Source organism: Myotis yumanensis, unplaced genomic scaffold, assembly GCF_028538775.1.
Source record: "Myotis yumanensis isolate MYYU_CA2020_CCGP unplaced genomic scaffold, mMyoYum1.0.hap1 SCAF_3, whole genome shotgun sequence".
Lineage (NCBI taxonomy): Eukaryota > Metazoa > Chordata > Mammalia > Chiroptera > Vespertilionidae > Myotis > Myotis yumanensis.
This window is the reverse complement of record NW_027223754.1, coordinates 113,883,879-113,897,581: the sequence shown is the minus strand read 5'-3', so window position 1 is coordinate 113,897,581 and position 13,703 is coordinate 113,883,879.

Sequence of the window (13,703 nt, the reverse complement as noted above, 5' to 3'; positions counted from 1 at the left end):
ATAGGAGAGCAAGCTGACTCCTAATACAGAGCTCGTCCCACTATCTCCTCTCCTACCAACAAACTTCTACAAAACCAAGGAGGACTATTAATCACTCTACTGCATAATATATTCAACCCAGTATGTATTTTCTCTTTTATTTTTAAAGTAAAAAGTAATATCAATGATATAGAAATTCTAAAAATCTAAACTTGCTGTCATGGCCATGGAGTTTTAAGGGTCTTTGTTTCCCCAAAGCTTAGCATAGTGAATTAATAACACCCAAGAAACCTTGCCAATAGTGCATTATAGAGATGAATCTTTTAAAGTTTTTCCCAGTTCTGTGATTCTGTAAAGTCAGGAATTATCTTGCATTATTATGTTCAGATCTAGAAGTGTGTTTCATGAGCACAAAAATGATATTCAAGGCTTTGCACATTTGTTTTCCCATGACTAAATTAAGGAATGGAAAAGAAAACTATTTTTATGTGAAAAGGAGTTCATTTTTGAAAAAAATAAGAGTTATATTTTTAATGGTAACAAGTTTTAAGCAATTTTTGTGTGTGCAAATATTCAACAATGGACGTTTTGCAATTTAAATTCATAGGCCATCAGAAAAGTAATAACTTTTGTGTTTGCCTCTTGCTGGCATCCCATAATGCCTTCCTTCATGACCTGACCCCACTTTTGCTGACACTTTTGAGTCAGCCAATGCTCAAGCTGGAAGGAATTTACACATGATGTCATCTCCCTCTTTTTGAACAAATGAGGAAATAGAAACTTCTTGAGAAACAGCCACGTTTTCTCTGCAATTTTCAAGTGTACATGAGAATGAGTTGCATCTAAAATGTTCTAAGAAACAAAAAGACAGAATTATTCCTACTGGCTTTATGAAATTGTTGAATTATTACATAATTTTATCTCAAAAATGACAAATATCCCAAATAAATATACAGTGGGGCCTTGACTTATGAGTGTCCCGACTAACGAGTTTTTTTGAGATACCAGCTGTCTCTTGGCCGATTTTTTGCATTGAGTTGATAGAGTACTTTGAGTTAACGAGCTCCTTAACGAGCTCCTTAATGAGCTCGGTCTCAGAACGAATTAAACTCGTAAGTCAAGGCCCCACTGTATATATTGTATTATCAAATAGATATTCTAAAACACAATCAATATTATTGGTTTTTATTGTCTCACCATAATAGGGTTAGTCAATGAAAGAAAAAAAATTTGAATACCCAGAGTAATAAAATTCAACCCAATTAAATAAAAAAAACCCCACACACAATTATATAAGCATTATATAAGTGGAGGCAAAAGAATTCTCCTTAGCACTAATCTTGTGGCATGAACTATAAATTCTGTTTCTTCAACCTTAATAACCTTCACCATAATCATTTTTATACTAGTTTTTTTATTGATTGATTGATCCATCATTACTTCACATTGTTCAAATTGTGTTTTTCTATTCACCAAGGGACTAACTTTACTGTTTATCAATAAACATATTATGCATTATATTAACATTTAAGAGCCGAATAAGGAATCAAGGAGAGATTTCTCCAAAACCTTGTGCTTGCTCTTGAAGCCTTGCAATGTTTCACATTGACAGGGAAGTCACCACAGTTGGAGAGTGGCTTCTGTTGATGCTGATTCAGTACTTAAGCCAGGCCTTATTGGGCAACTGCCTATATGGTTGAATTTCATGGCCTTGTTCCCTAAACTGAATAATCCAGTTAGCTGTTGCCTTCTCCAGCATGCCTGTTAGAGATTTCACAGGGGAGCTGCCTAACAGTCTCGTAAGGGTAACAGCAGGAAGAGAGCCAACTGCTCTCTTTGCCTGGGCATCTAGTCCACCATGCCAGGAGCTTTCAGATCAGATTACTGTATCATCTTTTGTGGGGGGACTCAGACATGATTAATTTATCACAATGACAACCTTTGACTTAAAAGAGAAAACCTGAAATGAACTTAAATCAACAGATTCTAGTGAAAGAGAAGGGGAGGGGAATACCATATTAGTTATGAATGTGGGCCCTGGATTTAAATTACTATATGAGTAAAACTGGATGACTTACTCAATTTTCTCATAAAAAAAACAACTCAGAAAAGTTGAGTATATTTAGAATATTACACTAAGATATACACATTTAAAACAAAACTCTTTCTTGGACAAAATAAGCTCTCAATAATAAGCTACTATTATAATTATAATGAAGTGGGATACAGTGGTGGATGCTTCGCCTGTTACTTGTGTAGGTCTGTCTCACACTATTTTCCTGCTATGCTAACATTTTCATATGTGATAGTGACAGGACTAAACCAACTTCTCTTCAGGCATGTGTTTTCAGCTATTTGTTTATGCTCAGCTCAAATCTTTCTCCATTCTTCTACCTTTTTTATGGAGACCAAAGGAACCATGTTTATGCAAAGGTTGTAGAATTTATGAAAAGGTTGTTCGCCTCATGGCTAATAATGTAAAGTGAATTGAACATGGAATTTGAACTCTAAACTGTGACCTCATGGCCTCTTACTTCACAGAGAAAAGGAATAACCTGGGTATGTGCCCTAACCTGGAATTGAACCTGCCACCTTCTGGTATATGGGACAGCACACCAACCAACTGAGCCATACCGGCCAAAAAAGGAGTCAAGTAAGATATCTCACAAATTTGTATCCAGTCCCTAACTCATTAGCATCCACACTTATTTTTATCTCATCACCCTCCTGCTTTAGGGGAAGCCCTAGCAACCTCCTTCCAAGATTCAGCTCTCTTACCTGCCTAGGAGCCACTCCTTCTGTCTCAGAACCTTGTTGCAACAAACACTGTCCTTCTCTCTCTTACTTCTTCTGCCTCTCCTGTCCCGAAGTTCTTCTATTTAGGGTGACCATATAATATGCCGTCCTAACCAGGAAAAGTCAAAGGAAAAGGAGCACTCTAAATAATTCCTCAGCCCTAGCCAGTGTTGCCTAATGGATAGAGTGTTGGCCTATGGACCAAAGGGTCCCCGGTTCCTTTCTGGTCAAGAGCACATACCTTGGTTACAGGCTCCTCCCCAGCCCGGGCCTGGTTGGGGCTCCTGCAGGAGGCAACCAATTGGTGTATCTCTCTCACATCAATGTTTTCCTCTCTCTTCCACTCTCCCTAAAAAATCAATGGAAAAATATCATCAGGCGAGGATTAAAAAAAAAATAAAAAATAAATAATTCCTCAGAAAAGCTGGGATGACCCCAGGCAAATTTCTCTTTATTATGAAAATATGTCAAATCACTCCCATATTTTAAAACAACAAACAAAAATACGGGCTCATTTCTCAGTGCTCTTTTCTATCTCTTACCCCGTCTTGTTTCTCCCTGAACATCAGCTTCTTTAAAGTATAGGGGACCATGTCCCATAAAATCCACTTAACCTCCACTCAGGACTCTGCATAAGGCTGTGCTGGTTGTATACCTCACAGCTCCAGAGGAGTGACTCCTGTCATAATTGGAGTTGTGCGATGCACAATTATCCCAACCACACATGGATGAGTGGATAGGAAAGCCTTACCCACTCTGTCCCTCACACTTCACTCAAACTCTTAAGCTAAGATTTTTAACTGCCAAATGCCATGGACACATTTTAAGCCTGGTCATCCTCAATCAATTCTCAGAGTCCTTGGCACTACTGGCCACTCTCTTGCTCTTGGATAGGTCTGGAGTCAGACCTCATGGGATTGGATTCCAACTCCACCACTCATAGCATTGTGAGCAAGTTTACTTAATCTGTGTAAATTGGGAGCATCTCAAGTGTAAAATATGGTTAATAATAGTAACTTCTTCATGGAGTTGTTGTCAGGGCCTAATGAAATAGTTGCAAAACACTTAGCACAATGCCTAATAGATATGTCACTCTAGAAATGCTCACTATCATTATATTTTTTTAAAAACTGCTTCTACAATATCCCTCTTTCCAAGTTTTCCAACTACCTCTTTGCTTCCTTTCCATCTTTTTCACTAGCTTCTGTACTACATCTGATTCTTAATTATTGATTTTATCCTGTTTCCTTACCTAGGTATACTTTCTACCTCAGGGGATGATTGAAAACATTTAATAAAAAACTATATATGCAAAAGAACTTTGTAACCTCTAAATCCCTCTATAAACATGAGGTGTTCCTAACAAAGTTTAATATCTTACCTGCTCCCTCCAACAGTGCTTCTCTGCCTGACTGCTCATTAAAATTCCCTGGAGGGAAGGGAATAAAGAATACCAATGGCTCTTCTTTCTCTCACCTTTGCTCTCCTCTCTGCTCTGCACACCCTCTACTCCAGTGGCTTCAAATGCCCTACTGAACTGATGGTGTTCACTTTTATATCTCAAATTTAGACTGCTTCCCAGGACTCCAGCTCCATCCATCCCAGCAGTCCTGTTAGACCTCTCTTCTGGAATGTCTCACAGCAACTCCAAAGTTAACTCATTACAAACCAAAGCACCACCTGCTTCTCCACCAAACCTCCTCCCCTCCCATGTTGTGCCTCCTTCTCCCCATGACCTATCCTTGACTTTTCCCTAATCCCTCACTCAATACCCAAGCCCTACTGATTCTACCCTCTTAGTGTTTTTTTAAACCATCACCCACATTTCTGCCCCCATTCCTACAACCTTAGTTCATCTCTTCACAAGTTTTCCTGGAATCAACTGCCACCCAGTTAGCCTCCCCACATCTAGGCTCATACTCCATAATAAAATTTGAATATCAGAGGTTCCGACACACCAGTGCACGATGAGTTCTCAGAGATCTATGAAAAAGTGTTAAAAATAATGTTCTGAATTTTCATAAAGCAATTTCTCCCCCAATGTAAATGTTCACCCTTTGGAGAGAATGCTCTTCCTGCTTTTATGGTGTTGAAATAATTGCTTTTGAAGCAGTTGATAGTAGGTCATCATCAATATTTTTCTTTTTTACAAACTAGCCTTCTATATTTGTCTCCAAATATTCTTAAATTTTTTTAATCAAACTGTATACTTTAAATGAGCAGTTTATTATGCATTAACTCTACCTGAATAAAGTTTAAAAAATGTTTTTCAGGTCATGAAATCTGAAAGCTTATTACATCTATTCTGCACTGTTTCTAGAAGACTCTTTCTAAGATGTATAAATGAATCACGTCGTTCTAATCATCATCAGAGTTAAAAGCAATTGCACACTTTTATGTGTCTAGCACAGGGCACAATAACTTTGCATCACAACAAACATGTGAGGTGGTGGGTTCTATGCCTGTTATAGAGATGGCACAGGCAGCAGGTCATATAGCTTGTAAGTAGTGGAACTGGGACTTGGACCTAGGTTTCACTCACTCAGAAGCCACTGATTGATCATCACCAGTATATTTTTTGTCTCCTTGCTTAAAAATCTCTCAATTATACCCCCAATACTTTAGTTTGTCTCACATGGTATTTCACCTGTGCCTTCTCTCACTTATTTTTTTGACCTGTTTTCACCCTTAAATGCCTGCTTTAGTTACAACAAAAAACTTGCAAACCTGAGAATTTGGTAAATTCTTTCTGGCATCCATGCTTTTGTATGAGCTTGTCCTCCCACCTGGTGTCTCTTTTTCCTGAGTCATCACCTGGCTAGTGCTACTGATCCTTAGAAACTCGGTGTCCTCCCAAAGTAGTCTGTGACCCTACCCAAACAATCATAGTGCCAGCTTCAGAGGGACCAGTGGACGACTCTGGGGACAGCCATGTGTATCATTGGAATGATACTTCTTTGGTAGATATATACTCTGCTTTTGCCTCCATTTGCATACTCTGTGTCAGACACCTGGTGAGTGCACAGATAAGACAGGAAAGGCCCAGCTCTCATGTAGCTTGTATTTTAGTTGGGAAGATGGCCCATAAACTCCACAATTAAAGAAATGAATATACAAGATCATTTTACATTGTCATAAATCTTTAAAGGAAATAAAACTAAAATGGAGTAATAAAATAAAAAGTGAAGGGGCAGGAGGCTGGAGGCAGCTCTAGAATGAATGGTTAGAGAAGTATTGGAAAAGAAGGCATTTGAACTGAGACCTGAGTGAAAAAAGGGAGTCAGCCTAGTGAAGAGCTAGGGGACAGATGGTTCCAGGTTCTTCTCACTTAAAGGACGTTTCATGCACAAATGTCTAAAATCTTAACCTTACCTGGCATGTTATCAGAGTCCAGTACATAGTAGTTGCTCAATAAATGCTGAGTTGTTAAACTGAAGAAACTGGGAAGGTTCCAGAGCTGGACTCCACATCTTTTAGGAGTCTCCTAGCATTCTCTGTTGGGAAAATATTGCCTTGCAAGATTCCTCTAATTGTCTTGGGTAAGCCAGGAAAATAGAGCCAGTGGGGATTTTCATGTTTCTGACTTGTAGACACAACTGTTAACTAGCTCCTGGATATGAGCCCTTCTGGTGGTTTCAAAATTCTATGGATATGTGGGGAGGGATTTTCTATTTTGTCTTTGTGGCTAAGATTTTGTGACGTGTCCCTCTGTATGTTTCCTACTATTTATTTTTCCTCTGTCACTTTCCCATCCCTGATCTTATGCCCAAGTGACATTAATGTAGGAATATACGTGTTTCTGTGAGATCAAGATTCTGTGGAAGAGAGAAGTACAGTAATCTTATTACATCTGGTAAAGTCCCAGAGAACATTTCACAATTTCGTTTAGTGGAATTTTTGTCTTGCCATATATCTTTAAACACAAATACTCAGATTGAGTGTGAAAATGAAAACACAGATGAGTTCTAAACCAGCTTCAAAGTTGAGAAAATAGGTTACTTCCTAATCAGAGAGAATCTAAGACGAGGGATTTACCCCAAATGCTTTATTTTGTAAAACTTCAAAAACACTCCAGAAATTTGAACAAAGATGTACTTGATTTTTCTCAACATACAGGTGGTAGTCTGAAGATTTGAATGGTGATCCCCAGCAATTTCCATTATTCATGATTTTTTCAGCAAAGTTGTCTTTTCCCTAAATCCTAGGGAGCTCAGAACACACTTCATCCAAAATACTTTGACGTGCTACATAGAATACAGGTCAAACATAAACGGAAGAGAAATGGAAGAGACAGAGGCAGTACACCCAGACATAGAGTTTGCCAAACAGTAGGTGAATGGAAAAACAGGACCAGTCAACACAGATGCCATGCCCAGGGCAAGAGGCAGAGGATGGCAGCAACCCCCTGATGGGTTCCTGCTTCTTCCCGAGGAGGAGTCCAGGGCAAGTGTCCTTGACCCTTTCTATGTCCTCCTAGCTCTCAACTTTTGCATTTGTAAATTATTCCTGGGCTGTTTAGCTAACTTTCCCAAGGGGGATTCAGCAATTACAAAATCATGGACATGAATGGATTTGTGAAGCTCTTGTAAGTTTTCAGACTGCGTATGGCTTTAATCAAGTAGCACCAGGGGCAAAGAATATGGAATTTTCTGGTGACTTCCATGTGTTAGGCATCATAGGGCTTTCTATACTTTGCTTTATGCAATCTTTAAGACAACTCATGAGGTTATATTATGTCCAAGATTACAGAGGCAGAAAAGAGCTCATGAGTTAGATAGAACATAAGTGTCACCCTTCTTAGCTCATGCATATACACTTTTCTTTCCAAAATAGCAAAAACAGATAAGTAACTTTAGAAACCTAGAAATAAGTATTGGCTTAAAATGCTGGTCCTAGAGTTTACTTTCTTTTAAAGATATAATTTTCTCATCAAATCCACTCTTGGGTTTGTCTTATTCTTGGAAGGGTGTTCCTACTTTCTGTGCAAATATAATTACAGGTAGCTCTGCATCATGAAATAGTAAAATAAATAAAAATAAAAATTTACCATTTATTTAAAAGCAACTCACACCACTAATATTATTGGTTAGACAAAGTGAAGGGTGAGTGCTGGAAGCTTGAATGAGCTTTACCCCCCACCTGGAGGTTCTTTGGAGCTGATACCATATGGCCATTAAATTAACAGACCAGTTTACTCTGAATAAGTTGATTCCTTTGGAATATATAAAACAATTATAAAACTATTTGGGGGGAGGGTTTTGCTGTCATTGGAGGTGTTTTTTCCTTCCAAATACTGTATTTAAACTCCAATTATACTTGAGATTGTGCGTGTTCTTTTCACATGTGCATGTGCTATTTTGTCCTAGTTCCTGTGGCAAATCAAATATGTGAAGTCTCCAGTTTACGAAGAAATTGAATTTGCAATGATTCTTATGAGGTTAAGTGTAAAATTAAAATTCTTGATTATCAATCGTTGGTACCTTTATTTTGAGGAGTGTGCTGTGGTTCTCAGAACAGCTGCCTGGTGAAACCCATGCTTTAGTGGGTTGGTTTGTCTTTGACCTGGCTCCCTCTTTACCCTTTATTGATAGTACCATGGGTATGTTTGTTTTCATTCTGTAAAAATTTTTTGTTAACTGTAAGATATGACAAAGCTTTCACATCAAGGGACCTACATTTGGAACAGATCATTCTTAATGGACAATTCCCCATGGATTATCTAGCTAAAGCAGATAGTTTCCTTTCAGCCTTTGCTTTCAGCTCAGCTAACCTGACTGGTGGTGGGTCTGGAATTCACTTGACCCACACAGACAAGTAAAGAAAAATATGGTCCTGAGAGAAAGGTGACATTTTGAGGTCTTGTTCAGCCAACATTTTCTAGTGCCTCATAAAATCTGAGAGACTTGGAGTGCCAAAATACATAAGGATTGATCCAGGAGGTTTCCAGCTTGGGTTTCTTCATGCCAGGGATCTGAAAAGATGGTGATGGGGCAGAGAGGAGGAAGAAATCCTTGAGATACTTTCAACACTTTAAAAAGGTTAATAGAAATTGTATATTTATGACTGATGAGCTGCTCATGGGACTCAAATGTCAGATTTATTATATTTGGACTAGAAGGTGATGACATTAACTATCTCATGGGAGAATCTATTTAATAAAAACTATTAATAAATTAGAATCTATTAATAAGTGCAGTTTAGGAGATAAAAATCTTTCAGAGAAATGGAATAGATTGGGAAAAGGTAATAAAAATGATGCAAAACCACCGACTGATCATTGCTTTATGCAAACACTTAGCACTTCCCCTGAAATGACATGGTGGTAGCATCAGGGCTGTGAGCAAAAGACAAAGTCCTGCTCTTGTGATAATGAAATTCTAGTATGGGCAGACAAATATAAATGGGTAAGCAAAAGAAGCAAATAAATAATTGTGTTCCTCTCAAAATTTCAATGTTGAAGTCCTAACCCTATCAGAATGTGACTGTATTTGGAGAGAGGACCCTTTACAGAAGTGAATAAGTTAAAAATGGGGCCATTAGAGTGGGGCCCCATTGTAATCTGACTGGTGATTTCCTAAGAAGAAATTAGAACATACAGAGAGATAGGAGGGATGTTTGCATAGTAGGATGGCCATGTGAGGAGGCAGCCAACTACAAGCCAAGAAAAGAGGCCTCAGAAGAAACCAAACCTGTCCACACCTTGATCTTGGACATCCAGCCTCAAGAACTGTGAAAAAATTAATTTCTGTTGATGATATATTTAAGTCAAATCATTATATTGTATACCTTAAACTTATATAATGCTGTACATCTCAATAAAACCAGAAAAAGTAATGTCTGTTGTTTAAGCCACCCAGTCTTTGGTACTAATTATGGCAACTCATAAACCTAATATAACAACTAATTATATATATATGTATATATATGACTTCATATATATATATGAAGCTAATTCAGATTGCATTAAGAGCTAGGAATAAAATGACACAGGGAGATGGAACTAAGTGACAGGAAGGGAGGTTAGCTCAGTTGAGAAGGCCTCTCTGAAGAAAAACATTTGTGTTCAGTCCTAATGGCAAGAAGAAAAACAACATAAAAAGTAGAGGGAAAAGTGAAAGCCAGACTCTGGACTTTGGTCAAGTTACTAAGAGGCCTCTTGGGGGGAGGGTTCACTCAGCTATGTTCTTTCCTAGTCAAGATTGCTGTTGCTCCCAACCTCATTGTGTAGCCTTACAGAATTCAACGTGCTTGCAAAGCACTATGGTCACTTTGCCTAGCAAAATATTATCATTTTACATAATATTTGTGAATGGTAATTATATTTGAAAACATTTAGTCTTAAAAAATATCTGTGATGAAATCAAACAAAAAAATAAAAATAATAAAAGAGTAGAGGTAAGAGTTGTCCAAGCAGAGGGACCAGCAAGTGGCAAGACCCTGAGATGGAGCCAGGCTTGGTGAGATGTAGAGACAAAGAGAAGATTGCTGGAGCTAGAGCTTGGTATACATGGGAGAGCTGGCAAAGGATGAAATCAGAGAAGCCAGATATAAGTAGTTTGTGTAGGTTTTTGAAAGTCTAGCAAAGAGTGTGGCTTGATGTTAATGCAGGGGGAACATGGAGGATTTAAGCAAAACATTGTCAACATTTCACTTAAGTTTTATATAAATCCCTCTAGCTCCTATATGGAGAACTGGGTCTTGTGTTAGATAGAGGCTTGAGGAGAAGCAGGGAGATACATTTAGAGATTTTTACCGTAAACTAGGTAAGAAGAATTGATGAGTCTGGATATGTTTTAAGGTAGAGTCGACAGGACTAGCCAAAATGACCCCCTACAGCAACCACAGAAGTCATATAAGGGAAAGGATTACAAAAAAGACAGTGATAATAATCCAGGGACAAACTTACATGCCAAAATGTTCTAAGGAGCTTCAACAGTGGCAATAAGGAATGTCAGTTTAATTAGTGTTGCTGCTTGTGGCAGCCATGTCCTGGAGTATGCTGCCACAGCACAGACCTCCGTGTCCTTGCTTTTATCTCCTAAGAGCTTGGAATTCTTCTTTCTGTCCTTGGCCAAAGATCTATCATCCTCCCTGTATTTTTCTTCCTGGGAGGTCATCATCATCATGCCAGCAATACTAGTACACACGCAGGCCAGTCTTTGCCAAGTGTGGTGATGGAAACAATTTTCTTCCAGATAATAATTGACAGGGGTGCAATTGTCCATGGGCAGGTGGTCAGAGGTAATAAAATAGAATCTGGTTTGGTTCAGGTGACTCCACCCCCCATGATGTGGACAGCTCTGTCCAGCCTCACAAGACAGGACTGTTTGTTTCCATCTACCGTCATCCTGATTGCTGCCCAACTCCTGCAAGCCAACTGGTCTTCCTGAGTGCCAGAGCAGGGCTTCTGCTGGGTCCTCAACTCTGGTCCCAGTTTTGGCAGAGCTCCCAGTTAAATTTCTGTGACCTCAAAAAAGAGGTCTCTTCTGATGCTCAGCTTCTACTGAAATAAAGACCAAGTCTCTTCTGGAACTATTCTCTGTTTTCTGCCTGTTTCCCCTTTAAGCTGTTGTTCACCTCTAAGCCATCTAATTTTTCCTAGAGGAAAAAAAAGTATCCTTTGTTTACCCATTCAAAGGTAATCCTTAATAATCATGAGGGCCATTTAAGAGATATATATGCACTCTATTACGTACTGCATCTGGACAGACCCCGTCTAAATTAGCCTCTGATCCACACTCTCTGTGAAACTGGGTCAGGACTACAACTGTCTTTTGGATTCTGTTTATACCAATACCTAAGGGGCATCTTTAATTCTAACCTTTGCAAAACCAACAAGAGGATTAATTAGAAACGACTGTGGCCCTACCCAGTTTGGTTCAGTGGATAGGGTGTCAGCCTCCAGATTGAAGGGCGTGGGTTAGATGCTTGATTCCAGTCACATGCGGAAGGCAACCAATCAATGTGCCTCTCTCACATCAGTCTCTCTCTCTCTCTCTCTCTCTCTCTCTCTCTCTCTGTCTCTCCCCCTCCCTTCCACTCTCTCTAAAAATCAATGGGAAAATGTCCTCAGGTGAGGATTAACAACAACAACAAAAAAGAATGACTGTGGCCAAAAAAGGCATAGAAACAAATGTGTCTTTTAAAACTTTGTGTAAAATCACAAACACAAAAGTAATATATCCTTAATAGAAATGTGGAAAAGAAAACCAGAGGAGAAAAAAAGGAAAAGTGTGAAAAAGACACAAAGCCTGACAAATTCCACCCATAACACTAACTCCTCCCTCCTCCCATTAGTCTTGTTTTCTACATTAAAAAAAATATTTTCTACATTAAAAAATATATTTGTATATATAGTTTGAAATCTTGCCTTTATTTCTCATGGTTGTAAACACTTTGCAAACATCACAACTTTTTGTAAATATATTAGTTAGTGGCTGCATATTGTTTCATCATAAGGCCATGACACAACACATTAATATTTTTAGCTGAGCAAGAACAGTTGAATATGCTTATATCTTCTCTTTTGCTGAACCCAGCATCATGGGAAGATACTAAGGAACAATTGCCCAAGGTCCAGGTATAATCAGGAAGAAAAAGAAAAGGTTCCTAAATTGTATAACTAACCCTTAAATAGTCAAAGTTAAATGTATATAAATGTTTATTTACTTTTTTACCTTTCACTCTTCAAAGCTCAATCGAGCATCCTTCAGAGTGCAGGCCTATGGGTTCTTGGCAATTGACAAAGAACAAATACATTTATATAATTGGTGATTAATTCTTCCACCTCCAAAAATTATTCACAACCCCTGTCTACTTTTTTGATTGAGGTATAGAAATGTATGTTACATTTTTTTAAAGTTATTTTTGGCGAGGGGTTTCCAACATCCTTGAAGTAGTTGGACTTACCCTAGAATATTACATAATTAGGGTCTTGGAACTAAGGTGAAAGTTATGTTAATACTAGAGGCTCAATGCACAAATCTGTGTACAGGTAGTCTGGCCAGCCTGCCCCAGGGCCAATTGGGTCTGGCCGGCCACGGGGAGGGGACGTGGGAGGTTGGCCGGCTGGCCCCACACCCTGGTCGAACTCTGGTCGAACTCTCAGTTGAGGGGACAATTTGCATATTACCCTTTTATTATATAGGATTATGTCCTACATGATGGGAACACATTCCTCTGTGTTTTGATGGAACAGCAGGTTTGAGGAGCCAACAGGAAAAAAAATGCCATTGTTTGCCTGGCTAACTTTAAAGTCTCATTTTCATGGAATGAAATTCATTTACATTTCATTATAAGATCGTTTTTAGTTATTACATTCTAGTGATGGAGGAATTTGTAATGCATTCATAGAAATAATTAAAATTTTATAATGGTGCTCTTGTTCACAATTTCTGAAAACAGCATTCTTTTAAACTATATAAGCTCAGAGCTCTTTTATTATCTTTGATTGATCCCCTGAAATGCCCTCGTGCTCAATGTCAAGCAGAAAGGCACACTCAGGATTCAGAGAACTGGAAAAGGAAGTTCAAAGAGGTTGACTGAGCGGAGCAGTCAGAATTGGAGGTTTCCTTTTGAAAATGCATCACCCTGAAGAGCATTCAGCTAAAAATCTCGAGAAAAATTTAGACAGCTAGAGAGGCAAAGCATTTAAGTGGGATAGATTTTTTTCTCCTTAATCCCTACATAGCTTGGCACAGAGTTCCTGAAAGGAGGCCTGAAAGCATGCAGGGTAGACCACCTACATGTCAGCCTTTATCCCAGGGGGGTGACTTGAAATGTATCCTGCCTTGGTTGCAGGAAGGTAAGTTCTTTTTCTGCAAACCTGCTCCCCCTCCCACCATCAGATTTCCTCTGATTTGCAGAAACTGTCTCAGCATTTTGTGAAGGTGAAAGAGCTCTGAAACAAAAGGCTGCATTTGCTTGGA